Source organism: Cyprinus carpio, chromosome B16 (genome assembly GCF_018340385.1).
Source record: "Cyprinus carpio isolate SPL01 chromosome B16, ASM1834038v1, whole genome shotgun sequence".
Taxonomy (NCBI): domain Eukaryota; kingdom Metazoa; phylum Chordata; class Actinopteri; order Cypriniformes; family Cyprinidae; genus Cyprinus; species Cyprinus carpio.
The window spans coordinates 26,942,902-26,961,322 of NC_056612.1; the positions used below are offsets into that span (position 1 = coordinate 26,942,902).

The 18,421-nt window shown below is 34.7% G+C and overlaps 1 pseudogene; it reads right to left on the reverse strand.

Annotated features, from left to right (window-relative positions):
- The window catches only part of LOC109083968, a 40,596-nt pseudogene extending 22,854 nt beyond the window's left edge, over positions 1–17,742 (reverse strand).
- Between the last annotated feature and the right edge of the window lie 679 nt (positions 17,743–18,421).

Consider the following 18,421-nt stretch of genomic DNA (forward strand, 5'->3'; position numbering starts at 1 on the left):
CTTCCATTGACTGGTCTCAGCAGCATCGTCCGCCATGGTTGTTGTTTATCTTCTCGTTCCCGCCTACTTCAACGCAGAATTATGACGTTTGTAGCGTATCAATGAAGTACGGGTCGGATACATGTGGCCTGGCCGTTCAGACGGAGGTCGCATTTCAAAAGATCGGATACGTATCGGATTCAAGACCACATACCCAAGTGGCCTGGGTCACATTTGAAAAGATCGGATTGTTCAGACTGTCATGAAAAGATCAGATACAGGTCGCATAGGGGCAAAAAAATCGGAATTGGGTCGTTTCAGCCTGCAGTGTGAACGTAGCCAAACTGAAAGTAAAAAATAATGTAATTATTTATAAGCTTAAATTAAACTGTATAAATTATGTAGACGTTTGTTATACCATGTGAGACTTCTTATGACCTTACATTTCACTGAAAATGATATTTCAAGACTTTTTAAGTACCTGTAATGTAAAATGTAAAAATCAACTTAAAACAAAGATGCAAAGTGGCTTGTATTTGACAGGCGAGCAGATCAACACAAGACTGTCCACTTTTACAAGTTAACGTTGCTTACTGGGTGTTCAGCTCTAGGTTATCTTTATCTTTTACTAGCCGTTTCTAACTGGACTTTACAAAACTTTTATCATGCTGAAATATCTGGAGCAATCTAGACGTCGCTCTTTATTAGTCCTGTGAGAAAACATCTACACAAATGTTGACGTGAACTCAAAGCCAATGCGTTCGCGCTCTTTCTGAGCCCATTCACTCCATTATGAGTGTCACAATGAGCAAGTGAAAGAGGAGATGATTTCAGACGCTTGGGGAGGGGAAGGAGCAGCCGACGCAGCCAATTGAATTGTGGGAGTCTGAGAGAGCGGGAAAACATGCAGACAGAGGGACACAGAACTGTTGAACTTGGTCAGAGAGAAAGAGACTCATTTAACGCCCCCCTTCAATCAAACAAACCCCCACCCGCTATCTTTCAACACTTCAACAGTGCGAGCGGTTCCCACACTCTGTGCTACACTCAAACAGTACACACCGTCAATGTTGAGCATCATCTTCCACATGGCCGGCCGGACAGACTGGTGGAAGCCGAACCACACCTCTCTCTTTCCTCCACCCAGAGGATGGTCGTAGCCCTCCGGGGCAGAGAAGAACGAGCGGCCCACGGGAGTGTACCTGGCAGAAACAACACAGACAGCAAAATGAGGTTTAAAATGCTGTATCTTATTAGGGATTCAGTGATACTTGAGGGGATCTGACATCAGGCATCCACTAAAACCACCAGCTGAAAAGCTATGTCTAAGAAAACTCAACAGCTGGCATAAAATCAAAACTGAGTAATAACAAACTAAATCTAAAAGAAAAGAAAAACACTTGATGTATGTTACTATGAATGAATTACTGGTGCATTCATTTATATAGATTTTGCTTTGTAATCTTTAATCAAAAGGTGAAAACCTACTTCAAAAGAAGCTATTGCATTTATTTGATCAAAAACTAGTAAAAGCAAAAAACTGTGAAATAATATTACATTTTAAATTAACTGTTTTCTATGTGAATATATAGTAAATTATAATTTATTTCTGTGATGCAAAGCTGATTTTTTTTGGCATCATTACTCCAGTCTTCAGAAATCATTCTAATATGCTGATTTGCTGCTAAAGAGACATTTCTGTTTACTAACGTTGAATAATACCTTCTTCCTCATACATATTTTTAAACAAACATTGAATCATTTAATTTTTCAGGATTCTCTGATGAATAGAAAGTTTTTTCATTTATGTGAAGTATAACCTTTCGTGACATTATGAATGTCACTACTGACCAATTTAATGCTGAAAATAATTATTAGGCTAATCTCATAAACAAAACAAAAAAACTTGCTTGCATATTTTAACATGTAATGTTCTAAAATATGTGTTTAAATAGTTCTGGGGTCCCTGTATAGTAGTAGTATATTTTTATTTAATGCATGGCAAAAACTTAAAATTGAAAATATACAAGAAAAAAAAAAACAAAAAAAACAAAAAAATAAAAAAAAAAATGAAAACCAGCAAACACAAGTTGGGGTCTCTGTATGACTACACAAATATATCATCTGAGCTATAAATGCAGGAGAACCAGCTGATGTTTATCTGAGACTTACTTCATGGAGGGTAGATGGCGTAGCACCACGTCCACAGCGTGAACTGGGTTGGTGCTGATTGGCTTGTCCAGCTCCAGCGGCTCTGGCATACTGCGACCGTGTTAGTAACCGTCGTGCAACAGGTGCCAGCTCACCAGGGACACGCTAAGACTGACTTTAAAGGGTCGGTCTTTACCCCCCTCCCCTGGCAGCGTAACGTCCAGATCCACCTGTGGACACACAAAAAGGAGTAGTGCGACAATGCACCAAGCTCATTTGAAAAACAGGCCTGATATTACCCAATTTGATGATGCAGAGTTCAATTATTATATTATATATGTGTCAGTTTTAATATACTTTTTAAAATAAAGCAGTCAAATCAAAAGTTTCAGCAGGTGAAAATCATGATTTGACAAAGAATAATGTCTTCAGAGTCATTCACAAATGGTCGTTGAAAACAAAAATACAATGAAATGCACCATATTTTGGGAGAAAGTGCGACATGCTCAAACAAAACAGACACTATTTTTGGAATAAGCAAGAACAAAATACAAGTATTTGACTTCACTGAGCAAATATTCATCAAGGCCGTGTTATCATTAACTGAAACTAAAATTATATATATAAATATAAAAAAAAGTTTTTCACTGAAATTAAAATTAACTGACAAAAAAAAATATTTCAGCAAGAAATTTCTAATTTTCATTTAGTTTAACTTTAGTTCAATACCTAACATAACTAAAACTAAACTAAAACTTAATCAAAACCACAGATATTTAAAAAAGTTATAAAAAGTAATGACAACAAAACACAACAAAATTAACAAAACATTAAAATTAAAATGTAAACCATAATATAAAAACTAAATCTAATCCAAAATGTAAAAAAAAATCAAATAAATGGCAGTATATTAATAATGCTAAATCTCATCCAAGGAAACTACAAATTTTGAAGTATATATATATATATATATATATATTGTAGTACTTTAAGTTTATATATATATATATATATATATAAACTTGAAGTACTACAATAACTCAAACTACATATACTAAAACTTAATAAAAACAATACAGACATTAAAAAAAAACTACTAAAAATTACAAAAATAATTTAAAATAAACATGAAAACAGAAAATTAAAATAAAATCTAATTCAAAATACAAAATAAATAAATATATATATATATATATATATATATATATATACAAAAAAAAAAAACTATAACTGTATATCAATGATACTAAAACAACACCGCAAAGGTTTCGTCAACAGGAAATATCAATCACTTCAACTTATAAAAAAATATTCTTAATATTTTGGTGACAAGATGCAATTGAGGAACTTTATGAATATCATGATTTTTTTATTGTGCAAACTTTCTACAGAATGTGTCATTGGGTAACAGTTTGTGCACCTAAAATGTATCCTAGGTGGGCGTCTCAATATGTTTTAGTTGGCTTACCCCCGCAGGTGCCACAGGCAGTGGGTTGGCGGTGTAGAGGCTTTTCTTCCCATCATAAACTGGCCTTCGGTCCCCAAAGATGGTGACTTTAAAGTGCTGCACCATGGAGTCCACGACCTCCCTGCAGAGACAGCGCTCATGAGGAGGAGTCTAGAATGAGTCGCTCGTCAGCTTCGAGTGATTCTCCCACACAGCCTACCTGTTCACGCGGCGTGGACACTTCTCAGGCTTGATGTCCACCTCATACAGGTAGACGTCCATCTTGGGGATCTCCACCTGGAAGCAGTTGGCCAGCAGCTTGATGGGTTTCCCCACGGTGCCATAGCCGGGCCTCCGTGGCACGGAGAACAGGGCCTGGGCCCCAACGGCTCCTGAGAGGGACAGAATAACAAAATGTTACATACTCTTGCATTTGCACCAAACAGTAACATCACTGGCGAGGCGAGGCTCAAAACAACAACAGTGCAAAATGAAACTAGATAGTTCAAAGCCAAATCAGTCCCACTACATAATGAATGAATGTGTCAACACTTCCAGCGCCTGATGCAACACACATACAGCTGACGGACATCCCGTTTCTATTTCTGTTGCATTGCTACTTCAACCTGCCTTTTATTTATAAATGTCCATGTGTGTGAATTGACTAATGCTATTATTATATTAGGTATTTAAATATTAAAATAATTGTATTTGTAACATATTTAAATAAAAATAAATGTAATATCATTTTAATAATATTAATAATTATTATTATTATTATCATATAGATGTATATATATTATTTAAATCAATTATGTTATAATAATTAGGGCTGGGTTTAAAAAAAAAAAAAAAAAAAAAAAAAAAAAAAAAAAAAAAAAAAAAAAAAAAAAATAAGCTCGATTTTAATCTATTCTCATTTTTACGAAACGATATCAATTCTTAAATCCCAAGAATCTATTAGTCTTGTCTGTTTTTAGTTAATGGACAAAACATTGAAGGGCACTTCCCATCCAATAAATCACAATAAGCATTGTGCAATTTCAACTTTTATAATAAAAACTTTATTAAGTGTAATTTAAGCAGTTGTACAGCCTAAAACATCAGTCAGTTTTAATCTTCAATATTATAGTACGTACCAACTGACTCTCATGTATATTTTACAGCATTAGTTAAAAATAATTTTGTTCCTTGAGAAAATTTGTTGTGTGTACATGATGTATATCCAAAATAATCTATATTGAATCGAACTGAATTGAATTGTGAATCAAAACGAACGCCTGTGAATGAGAATCAAATCGAATCGAATCGTGAAATGTGTGTCAAAACCCAGCCCTAATAATAATATTATTATTATTTAAGCAATAACTGACTGGGTTTGAAAGTGATTGTGATTTTTCTTGTAAAATTGATTGTGATTTAAATTACAAAAAAAAAAAAAAAATCCAGGTTTGCTGTTATTGCAGGGCTGCACAATTTGTCACAAATTTTGTAGTTACATATCAACATAATTATAAAACAATAATGATAATACATTATTATTATTGTTATAACTGTTGTTGTTGTTTTTATTATTATTATTATTACTGCTGTTGTTGCTGATGCTTTTATTATTATTATTATTATTATTATTATTATTACTACTACTACTACTACTACTATCATCACGACTACTACTAAACAAAAATATAAATCTTAAAAAATAGACAAAATAAGAAACATCACTATTGTAATATTTCATTGTAAAATAAAAAAATGACTCTTGATTAGCTTCTATTTTGTTAACAACAACATTAATAATAATAATAATAATAATAATAATAATATTTTTTATAACAAATGCAATTATTATTTTCAATTAATATAAAATAATATATATAAATACAAAATATATAAGCATTTTCAAATAGCACAATGTTTTTAAAACTGGCATAGTAAAAAAAAAAAAAAAATAAAAAAAAAAAAATTCTGAATTCTCAAATTACATTCATTCAGTTTTAAAGTAAAGTAATGAATAACACCTGTAAAAAAAGTCAGTGTCAGTTCTCAAGTCAGTGCCAGCTGGCCAGTTCTGAGATTCAGCAGAAAACGTTAAAGAGACGATGTCTGAAGAGGCTGTGTACATGTGGCAAAGACGAAGCCCTTGCTCTGAACAGATGGCTGCTGCCTACAGAGAGATGCTGAAAATTTAATACCGACTTCATGAGTGAGTTTGACAGTGATTGCAGTTAATGATTCCCTGACTGTGAGACACCCAGGGCACACTAGCAGATTCATCGCAGACAACTTCAGCAACTTTGTGGAGGAGGACCGGGAAAGAAAACACAATAAACAGAAGTGATGGTGATGCTCAATGAATCAAATGTTGCCACCCTCAGAAATGGGATTTCTTACCCATGAGTCACTTCAGTCCATGTACAAGAGTTGTATTAAAGTGAACCTCATGGCCCACAAAGTTACATCTGGCCTACACGCTTCTGTGTTTGTGGACGTGTCTCATCTCTCACATTCAGTAATGGGCAGACGCTAGATTGGCCTGGGATTTCATCATTTGTTTAGAGTCATTAAAAGGGATGCATGCAACTGGTACCTCAATACTACATCAATATCTTGATACAAACAGACTGATGAATATGCATGACATGAATATGCATATATCATCTGTCATGTCATTAAATGTAGCATTGCATCAGTGTCTCAGCAATGGATGCGCTGCAGTGAATGGGTGCCGTCAGAATGAGAGTCCAAACAGCTGATAAAAACATCACAATAATCCACTCCGGTTCATCAGTTAACATCTGGAGAAAACAAAAGCTGCATGTTTGTAAAAAACAAATCCATCAAGATGTCATTTGAAACCATCACTTCTGGCCAAAATATAGTCCATAACCCATAATATTGCTTTATGATGTAATGCTAAATTTCTCCAAATCTGTTCAGATGAAGTAAGAAACTCATCTAGAGCTTTTCAACAAAGTTTCATTTCTGGGTACTATTCCTTCAGTTAGAATGCATTTCCAACTATATTCTCAAAATTCCAGAACATAAACATAATATATCGTAAAGCAAGAAAATAATGACGATTCGTATTAAATAGATATATAGATAGATAGAAAATATTTTCATTAACTGAGAAGTTAATACAAACATTTACAATTGAAAAAAATACATATAAAACTTCAAAAGAAAACTGTTTTATATACACAGGATATTATGAAATTAAAAAGTAATAAGGAGAGTAATTAAGGGTACAAAATAAAAACAACAATAAAAAGTAAGCAATAAAAACTTAAAAAGAGTAAGAGGCAATGAAAGAACAGCAATCAAATTCGAATTATTATAAGCACGGTGTTTGCTTAAACGGTCCAACGTGTTCTGGTTCAAGCTCTGGTGTAAGTTTGGAGCAGAACCAACTTTTTTTATCCCAAAAAAAAAAAATGGCAGTTTTTGGTAAGCTATCGTTAATTTTGCAATTGTATTTTATACTAGCAGAATTGACATGCTTCGCCTTTAAGATGACAACCCAATGTGTCAAAACACAAGCTGTCTGGCTTCTCCAGCACCGTCTAACAAGATTCTCGTAACAACATGGCAGAAGTTTACTGAAGGTTCAGTCCAGCGTTACCCAGCAAACGGCCAGAGACCTGTCTGAGCTAAACGAATGTCAGGCTGAGAGTGATTCATCCCGTTTGACTCATAACCGCTGCCGAAGAGGCCAGTCTTCAAAGCCGAAGAGAGCAGAGTCACGGCTAAAAAAAACAAGAATCATTCAGAGAACCTGGCGAGGGTCAGACTGAATCATTAGCTGCTGTGTTTAATAGAGCACAACCGCCGGCTTCCAGGAGTTAAAACCTCATAGAGAAATTGATTTTTAGCGATAACGTATAAACCCTTCAAGACAAACTGAACATGAAGAGGCTGCGCTACAAAATAATCTTTCTCCATCTTGCTTTATGTGATCTGTCATTTTTATTTTCATCAAAACTAAATGTTTATTACAGAGAACTGTGTTTTTGTTTTTTAAAGAAATGAATGTTTATTCAGCAAGGACACATTATATTGAACAAAAGTGACAGCAGAGACATTTATAACGTTAGAGAAAATTACATTTATTTTCAAATAATTGCTGTTCTTTTGAACTTTTTATTCATTAGAATCCTGAAAAAGGTATCATGGTTTCCACAAAAATATGAAGCAGTGATTCTATTTACTTTAGTCACTAAAAAAAGTGACTTAAAATATATAAAAAAAAGAATAAAGAATAAGAATAAAGACAGATTTAAAACATTATAAAGATTAAGAGAGGAAGATTGAGTGCAAACTAAATATATTATAAAACAATAAAAATCTAGAACTACAGCTTCAGCATTAATAATATGGAATATTTATTGAGCAGCAAATCAGCATTTTAAAATGATTTCTCAAAGATCATAAATTAAATTACAAACAATAAATTATATATAAAAAAAAATACTAAAATACAAAATTATTTTAAATTGTAATAATAATTCATAATATTACAATTTTTATTGTTTTTTTTTAATCAAATAAATCTTGGTGAGTAGAAAAGACTTACTTAAATTTTTGTTTTAAACCTTACCCCAAAGTTTAATATCCCCAACACAAATATAAATAACTAGCTAAGTAAATAAATTAACATTTGGTGAAACTAATGTATTCCAAAAACATTTGATTCATATACAATGACACTGTATATGTAACACTTCAATACTGCAATCAATAAAATCATATAATGGAGATTTATATTGCACCTTTGCTTATGATTCAATTTCATAATTGTCTAATAAACCTGGAACTGTTTATTACAACTATTGTTGGTTCTTTGATATATTGCTTTGTTCCTTTTATGCAAGTTGCTTTGGATATGGTGAAATACTGAAATGTAAAATGCTTTGAAGTACATGAACATGTACCTTTTTAGCTTTGGATCAAAAGTGATTCGTCTCAGACCTGGTTGGTTCAAGTGCCCTTAAAAAACGAACAGGAAAAATACTTCCGGAAGCAAGTCAGCTGCAAATGTGAGCGTTCGCTGTTGCATGGCTGCTCTGTCAGGAAGTTGAATCCCTTTTTTTACCTGGTGGGCCTCTTACAGCAGACACAGGCCAGTCTGAGAGACCCCAGCCTTTCACACGCAGCCAGACAAACAGGGGGGTCTGAAACCCCAGACGACTGCATCTTTGTCATGGAAATCTCCCTGCTTCGCGCAGACCGATAACGCTTGGATTTTACACCCAACACAGACCCACGGATGTCTGCGCACGCTCTGCCGGACACATTTGGATTCAGACCCAGGCTTGAGGGAGTGACGGGGATCTTGGGAAATTTGTGAGCCGCGCTCGGAGGGGGTGGAAGAGGAGGCAGCGAGGCCAGAGGACGCTGCTTTTCATCCTCCGCACATGCAACCACACACCACACACCACAAACCACTAATTAAGCCACAACTCCACAACTCCTTTATCTACGGCATAACTTAATATCCCACTTCCCCACCACCGCCCACTCGTGAGCATACGTGCAACGCGCTCTCGCTCACTACAGCGTCATCTCTGTTGAGAGGGAAACGTAGCCGAGCGCCAAGGCCATGCAGATAAAGGAGGGAGAGAAAGCAAGAATGAAACGTGCAGAGATCAGAACAGGCCTGTCGTAAGAAATCTTTTCTGATATTCAGTATTCTGATACAAAAAACACACCAGTCTAGTATGAGAAGAACCGACTCAATAAATCAACGTTTCTTGTGAACTACTTACTAACTTATACTAATAATAAATCTTAAATAGCTTACACATAATAACAAAAGATCAATATTTAATACAATATTTATATTAGAAAATATTTAGAAAATAATTATAAAAGGTTTAATTTTACAGTGCAAGGATATTACAGTAGCAATATAATATAATACAAAACTTAAAAAATAGCTATACTTGTATTTATTTACATTTATTTACAAATAATAATTATTAATATAATATTTATACTAGAAAATAATGTATATAATTATGATGGAATATATATATATATATATTTTACAGTGCAAGGGCATTATGGTAGTAATATATTTCTTTCTTTAAGTTAATAACAGTAATGATATTAATAATAGTAAATAATAATAATACAATACACTTGCACTGTAAAGATAAATTAATATTTCATAATTAAACTAATTTTAATATTAATATTACATTAATAATTTAATATTATTACAGCACAATACATTGGCTTTTAAAATAAACAATAACAATCACCATCATCATCATTAATTTGTTAATAATTAGACCAAAAATGTGATTATTCTTTCTCTCTTTGTTTCCAATTGTTTGGCTTGGTCACTGAAAAGGGGTTGATGCTCTTACTTTTTCTCTAAAAGTGCACCAGATTTATGTATTTAACTTTTTGAATGCACAAAATGTATTTGCCTACATATCACTAGTCACGGTTGGAGGTCACTATGTTCTGAAAACATCAGATCGTCGGAAATTGCTCTGTAATTTCAACATCCTGTCATCAAAATGCCTATAAAATTTGGGCAGAGATAGTCTGCTTTTGGCATGCTATGAACCCAAAAGGCTTGATGATTTATTTGTATGCCAACAAATAAGACAAAAACAGCTAATATAACAATAAAAAAGCCCACAACATCATAATAAGAGCGGAGAAAGCTGCCTGGGAGAGGTGGGCCACGGAGCGATTAGATTACTCCAATCTCTGCTCCTTACTGCTGCCAAAAGCATCGCTGTCCTCAGGTGATCCATAAACAGGGACTAAAGCGGGCAAGAAGAGAGCACGTGGTGACCATGGAGACAGTCATTACGGCATCCGATGCAGCCTGTAATTTTAGGAGGACAACGATAAACCAAGAAATAAACGAAAAAAAATATTAATAACCCTAAAAGGTGAGTGTGATTAAGAGCAATTCATCATTCGGCTGAGCTGCTCTGGTGCAGGCGGTTCCTCTGAATCATTAATGCAAGAGCTCATTCACACGGTGCTGAAAGCTGCGAGCTCCTACAGCAACAGCAGCGGCTGGCTGTTTGCACAGTAACACCGCGTCCACGCTAGAAACGACCGACGGCGCTGGAAGCTGGTAGCACGTCATCTCTACAACAAATAACCTGATAAATCAGCTGTGAGCTCAGGGCTACAATTCAGCATCAGTAAAATACAAAAAATAAATATATAAAAATAAATTAATAGTGTTCTCTGCACAAATACTCTACAAATGATGCTACTACTAAACCTCTAACTTTTATCAAAGGCTCATTTCAAAATAAATATTAACATTATTATTAACAACATATTAAAAATAAATATTAGCAATCGGACTGATTGTGGCTGAACACTGTGTTAAAACATTGGTTATTTATACAAGCCTTAAATGCACCTCTAATGGTGAAGTTTCCTACATTTACCAAAGAGAAATTGTGACAAGAGCTGTAAACTAAAACTATGAAAAATTTAAACTATTAAAAATGTCACAAAACTATATTACTAAAACTAAAATTCAAATGAAAACCAAAAATATAAATAAATGTTTTTTTTTTTTTTTGAAAACTGATGTTTGAAGTACTAATATTACGGAGAGGAAAGCAAAAAAAAACAGGTAGAAGCAAAAATACAAAAGTTATACAGGTATATAAAACCATAAAAACGAAAAAAAGAAAGAAAGAAACAAAGAAAGAAAGAAAGAAAGAAAGAAAAAGCAATAAAGAAAGAAAAAAAGAAAGAAAGAAAGAAAAAGAAAGAAAGAAAGAAAAAGAAAGAAAGAAAGAAAGAAAGAAAGAAAGAAAGAAAGAACAACTACCTGAAATGTGTTTAAGTACTAAAATTACTAAAAGTTAAAGTGAAATTCAAATAACTGAAATAAAAAATGACAACAGCACATAAAATTAGTAAAACTCAAATTAAAATAAAAATGTGAAAATATATTTAAAAATAATAATATTAATTAAAATGTTGCCTATAACTAACTGAACTAAACTTACTTAAGTGCTAAAATTACTAAAAGTAAAATTTAAATGAAAGTTATATAAAAATATATTAAGAAACTATTAAAATAAAAATAAAACAACACTTACCCTAAGCATGAGAAATTTGAACTGTTTTGCTTTGATTAAAACACACACACACACACACACACACACAGTGCAAAGATTGCCAGGAGAAATTCACAACTAACTACACTAACTGCTGAGCAGCCCATCTGGTCAGTTTCCAGACATCCAGCGATAAATGCAGTACTGTATTCTGAGCTCTCTACCTCTCTAGCAAACTACAGCAAACACACACACACACACACACACAATACAGCTGTTGTGAGCCTAATCCACAGAGGCTTGGGTTGTGGGAACGGGCCGAGAGCTCGGGGGACGACACAATGGCGTCAGTCACAGCACCGGGTTCAGACGCACTGACTGACAGAACAGCATGGGAAGCTGGAGCCTGTGTGTGTCCATGCGTGTGTACAGTTGGCAAACCGGCCGACACAGTAACTCAGGCTGCAGCCCTCAAACCGCTCCTGCTAAGGTAAAGATGTAATCTTTGAAAGATACAGTAAACCTGATTGCTTTCAAGCAACATTTTGACCAATTCTAGTTCTAGAAACAATTATACTGCTCTAAATAGCTTTAAAAGAACATTTAAAAGATCAATTTCAAGAAACAATTATACCAAATTCAAATTCTAAAAACAATTATATAAGATGAAGATATTTATTTAGGACAGTTGGGAAAAAAATGCAATGCTACTGCATTGGTCCGCTACTGAGATCATTGACTCAATCACAAAAAATACATCATAAAACACAAAATGTAGGTTAAATGTGTGTTATATATTTCAATCAATCATGTAAAATACCTCAGATTACTCAAAATGTGCATCTTTAACTACACATTGGTATAGACCTATGGTTTCTGTGAGGTACAAAATGCAAGACAGATCCTGTATCACGATTTTCACAGGAATTGAAATGTTACAGAATTTGGCAATGTTGGATATTAAATAAAAAGAAACAAGGAATTGTTGGATTCACCTGGGTAAAGTTCATAAATTTTAAATTAAATCCCTAAAAAATTCAGAAACAATGACAACAACCAATATTCTCATTAACCCTTTTATAAAATTCTACCGACTAGATGGACAGAGTTTTAAATAAGGGAAGAAAAAAGTTGATTTATGGATAAATGATAGTAACAAGCTTACAATTATAAAATGACAATTGTCAAGAAAGTCCAGACTCATATCTTCTATTGTGCAGAATTTGGAACCCTTCAAACAAGCTCCAAAAGACCCTCAAACAATCTACAATAAAAAATTAATTTAATTCAAAATAAAAAATAAATTAAATTCCAAAACAGAATTTGGGCAGAATGTAAAATAAAAACATTGCGATACAAACCACCAGTTAAAAAAAACACTGAGCATAAAGTAATATAAAGCAGAAAGCAATCATTTAAAAAAACCTGCAGTTTAGTAAGAAACTGCTCCAACTACTTTAAAATTGTTTTTGATTCACTTAAAATAACAGACTCAATAGAATCCGCAGATACGAAAAGGACACCGTTGACGTTGGCAAAGCAGGGGTGTTGGGGATACACATTCTGGGTTGAGATTCCACCACAGCGAGGTGAAAGGCGCCCTGTCTAGTTAACAGCCTTAATCTGATATGAGCAAAGCAAGAAACAGACAAACTATCACACAGAAAAGAAGCAATTACACTAGAAATTAATCTATACTAAGCAAAGGCATCTGAAAACACATTAAAACCAAATAAAACACACAGAAGAATCAAACTTAAAACCCAGGTCAAGCTTCAACCATATATCACCTCAAATGGTATAAACTCCTTCCTAACCCTTCTCTTTCTAATGGTATAGCCTCTTTGGCCTACAAACCAGAGAGGGCATGCACACAGAGAGATTGCTAAGGCCATACATAAAACAATCCAAAAAACCTCTTCTCACATTCTTGGGCTATGATGGGTCATAGTGACTGTGCAGTGCACGTGGTGAAAAAATGAAAGGGATCACATTCTTGGGCTATGATGGGTCATAGTGACTGTGCAGTGCACGTGGTGAACAGGGCTGGCCAATATAAAACAATGCAATATCATGACATGAGCATTCACTGACTGCTTTTTAACTGGCTATAGGTCTCTTAAATGAGAGATGCACTGATTATTTTTAAGGGCAAAATAATATGCAGCAATACTTAAAAGCATAAGCAACACAATAAATACATTTTGGTTATTCATTGCTCTATTTATGCTTTTTATGAAAAAAGCTTGCTTTACAAGACTAAAACTGCACAGAATAATGACAGAGGTGAAATTAACACAAGAACCCTATTTGAATAAGTTACTTTTAAAAACTGATAACCAGCATTAATTTAAGGAAAAATTTTTCAACATTATTATTTTTAACTGTTTATTTAAAATTAGACTTTTTAGTGTATTTTAGATAACTGCATAAATATTCTAAAACTAATTGGATACAATATCCAGAAAGTTTGGTTAAAATTATGTATTAAAAAAAAAAAACACTTAAAATGAACAATAAATACATTTTGTGTTTTCATTGTTCCATTTATGCTTAATTTCACACAATAACAACAAGATTACCTGCTTTACACGAGTAATACTGCTTTGAATAAAAGTAAAAAAATGAAAAGTTATGCAAGAAACAATTCTGAAATAAGTTACTTTTAAAAACTAATAACTAAATGTTCATTTAGGGGGTAAAGTTTTTAAAACATGCCTCATTTTTAACTAGACTTTTACTATGTTTTACATAGCTGCATTAAATATTTCCAATCTTGACTGCAGTGAAAGTTCAGTTGAAATTGTGGTTCAAATTCACCCTAATAAATACATTTTGATAGTTAATGAAAATCATTAATCAATAACCTCTGAAGATGAACAGCTTGTTTTACATATCTATAAAAATGTATTTTTAAAAAATAAAAAAAAAGCAAAAAATGAATATCTGAATATAAAAGCTAAACTGATAACTAATGTTTACTACGTTATACTGTGGTTTTATGTAACTGCAATTTGCAATTCAGTTGAAATGATGATTTAAAATCACCCTTTTAAGCCATTTAAGAGCAAATATATATTGTCTTTGACAGACAGCGCTGGCAGCCCCCAAACTATTTCACCATCTCACTGGGCCTCCCCCAAAAACCATCACTGTACTGGCTATCCACAATGCAGTTTAAGGCAAACTGCACTCACCATAGAAACCACACATAGCATGTCATCAGCTTATGGGCGATGGGAGGAGATCGAGCGGCTTTTGTTGAAACAAAGGATGTAACTCTTCCTCTGCTTTGGCACTGCCATCAAACAAACAGCGGCAATCAAAAGTCAACGCAGCACACTGTGGCACAACAGCACAACTACTGGGAAAAGCTTGGCACTTTGATCATTAAGTGACTTCATGCTCTCGAAAGGTTCGAAAAAACGTTTATGCAACCTGCGCAGGAAAACGACATCATTTTGGCTTGTACCCACCCGACGGGGGCTTCCCCTTAACAGGGGCTTAGATTGGTGACAGGAAACATATGGTGTTATTAAACACCTCGAGCCATGCCATATTTAGCATCAAACCTATTAAAACCACACAGGTTAGGTCTCTTCACGGTCACTGGCCACTTAGTTTCCACAGCACAGATGCACAGACTCACAGAATCCAGTGAACCGCAGAATCCAGACATAAAAATGGAATTTACAATATAACGCTGAATGTCACGTAATTTGGCAGATTTTGGATGGATAAATGTCCTAATCTGTCAGGAATAAAAATCTGGGTTAACTTGATGAAACTGTGACAGAAATATATTATCGTAGAGTAGAATGCACTACGCAAAGTAATGATAAACAAACAAACGAATTTTTGAAAAAACAAATCAGATTTCAAAGGGCCCTAAAATTGCAATTGTTGTTAAACTTTCAATAAACTGTTGTTAAATTTGAATAAGTTTCAAGATTTAAATAATTGGACATGCTTTTTTTCCATCAATAAACTTATTAACCATTAAAACAGAATCTAAAACATTTTAAGCATACGCAAATTGAATCCAGACCATTTCAGAACGAAAAAGAAAAAAAGAACAAATTAAACACCACCTTAATAAATTGTTGTTAAATTGTACCATTTTTATGATTTCAATCATTAGACATGCTTTTTGAGTGAAAAATACAAATGGGATAAAAAAGATTTAAAAAACAGACTAAATTTAGAGAAAAAAAAATGAATAATTGATGAATAATATTTAATTTAACTATTAAAATGAATCCAGAAAATGGAAAAACATAATTTGGGAAGAATAAATCAGATTTCATAGGGCCCTTTAGGCAGCCAATTACATTGCAAACTACTCAGGGGCCAAAAAAAAAAAAAAAAAAATCAATCAACACAATCTTGAAAAAGCCTTATTTCTCAGCAATAGTACAGAACCATTGAACATGTTCTAAGGGAAAATCCAATGCGCAAGATAGCCTTTCTTCACAAAGCCCCTTCAGATTGGGGTATTCCACAGGTGACACAATGCAGACCCCTGAAATACCACCTTATTAGTCAACACACAGAACAAGTATCATTCAAGAAAACAGCCGCAAGCAAAAAGGAATACGCAACTTTAGGGAAGTGCGCTTAAAAATGGGAAATTTGCCAATGATGAACTTCTGAGCTTGATGTCAGTGAGGTTATGAGAGGTCACTCGTCTGACCCGATACTAACCCACTCACTGCTGGTTACATGAGGCACACCACCCTCATCATGTCTGACCAGCGCTTCATCACATCACAACATGACTCACAGTCAGCCTTTAAAATGCCCACGATGAGGCACAATGAGATAATTGCTCCGATCTAAACCTCATTACAAGACATGTGCAAAGAACAGTACAAACATGAACTCAGTATTTCACAGAAACGATTGACTATGGTACAGACAAGCGGTCCTGATGAGAATTCTAGTGGAAACGCTTTCGAGACACTTAAAAGCTGAAACCCTGGCATCCTGGCTTTTCATGACCAATGGGATTTTGTTAGTGTCTGATGACCTTTATTATCTTAAAATCAATCACTTCAGTTTTTGGCTAAATATATAATCATTAGATTAAATATGCATTCTTATTTTATAAAAGGTGAGTGGGTTTCCACATGTTTTAAACTGTGAAATTCACACTGAATTACTAATGAATCATTCTGACCAATTTGTGAATCGTTTTGACAAAACGGGAGACACAAAACAAACCACACATCAATGGAAAGCTTATTCATTCAGCTTTCAGATGATGTATAAATATCAGTTTTAAGAAATTGACCCTTATGTCTGGGTTTGTGGTCAGGGGTCACAAATATCTATCCATTCAGTCCCTCGTCATGACGTTGCAAAGACCCAACATCATACACACCTGTAGTTCCGATTTCCATTCATGAGGTCTCTGTCCGGTTCCGTCCCCGGCTCGCAGTAGACGAACTTCAGAAACTCTACGGTTCCGTTAACCCAGTGCGAGCGTTTCCTCCCGGTTTAAAAGCTCCTAATCCAGTGTCCCAGAAGCTCGTTTATCTTAGGAGAGGGGGAGGTTCGCTCGAACTATCCGGTCTGGATTTCAGGTTCGGTTGACAGATTGACGTGACGGCCAGCTAGCCAGCCAGCTAAGACGAGAAGTTCCCCTCAATACAGTCCCGAATCGCTGTTTCTGTGACGGCGACGCCTTCAGAAATGTTTCTTTGGAAAGACTGGGGCGGTTTGTTGAGGTGTTATGACGTTACAGCGAGGAAAAGTCAACTTATGTCGCCTCCGCTCTTCGACACGGCTAGCCTGCTACTGCTAGGGGCCAGGCTAACCAGCTAAGCTACGTTCCCATCTGTGAGGGGAAAAATCCGCGAACGTCCCCGATCCTCCATGGATTCCGTCTTCGACGCTCGAGGCTTTTCGATGGCACGTACTCCCCTCGTTGTACGCCGGCGTTGACACGAAATAAGTTGGGGGCTGAACTCTCTCTCTCTCGCAGGGATTCTCTGACACTCAGAGCCTCCGCGAGACTCGCTTCAGCTAAATATGGAGCGTCTGATCCTCCGCGAGCGCGACGCACGGACCTGCCGCGAGAGCCGCGCGCTGATTGGCTGCGAGGGGAAGCGCGAGCACGCGAGGGAAGGAACGGGGTTTGAGGCAGCCTCATCATCATCATCATCATAATCACCTACTTATTAAGCCTCTTTCATCTCAAAATCCTTCGCAAAAACATTCAGTTCTATCCACTCGCTAAAAAATGTTGGATTCGGTTAAAATCTAGTTGGATTGAAGTTACGCAACAGTTGAGTTAATTATTTATACACCAGTGTTTTTATATATAAAACTACATTATAAAACTACTTTGTTTTCAGATACAGACACAATGAATTCAAAACGAACAAATTTGTATCAATTAATATTCATTCTTATCAAAACACACACAAATGTGCACATACAGTACACAAATAAAACAAACATAACATACAAACATAAACCAATAAAACAAAAAAATAACTGTAAAGAAGTAATAGCTTACACACAAAATTTTTACTCGTCATACAGTTTCTAATTTTCACTAATTCTCTGCCTTTTGACTCAGTTTTCAATTTCATAAAACACTTTTTGCAAAACACAACACACAATCTTTTATGTCACACACAAAAATCTAACAGGAATTAATATTATGGCAAATGTTTGGTTTTGAGATGTGTTTGTGTTATTTTGAATGCAGGAGAAATGAGGCATTTTGCATTTTGTCTGTGCAATTCTTGGATTCGTATGTAAAGTTTAAAAAAAGATGCAA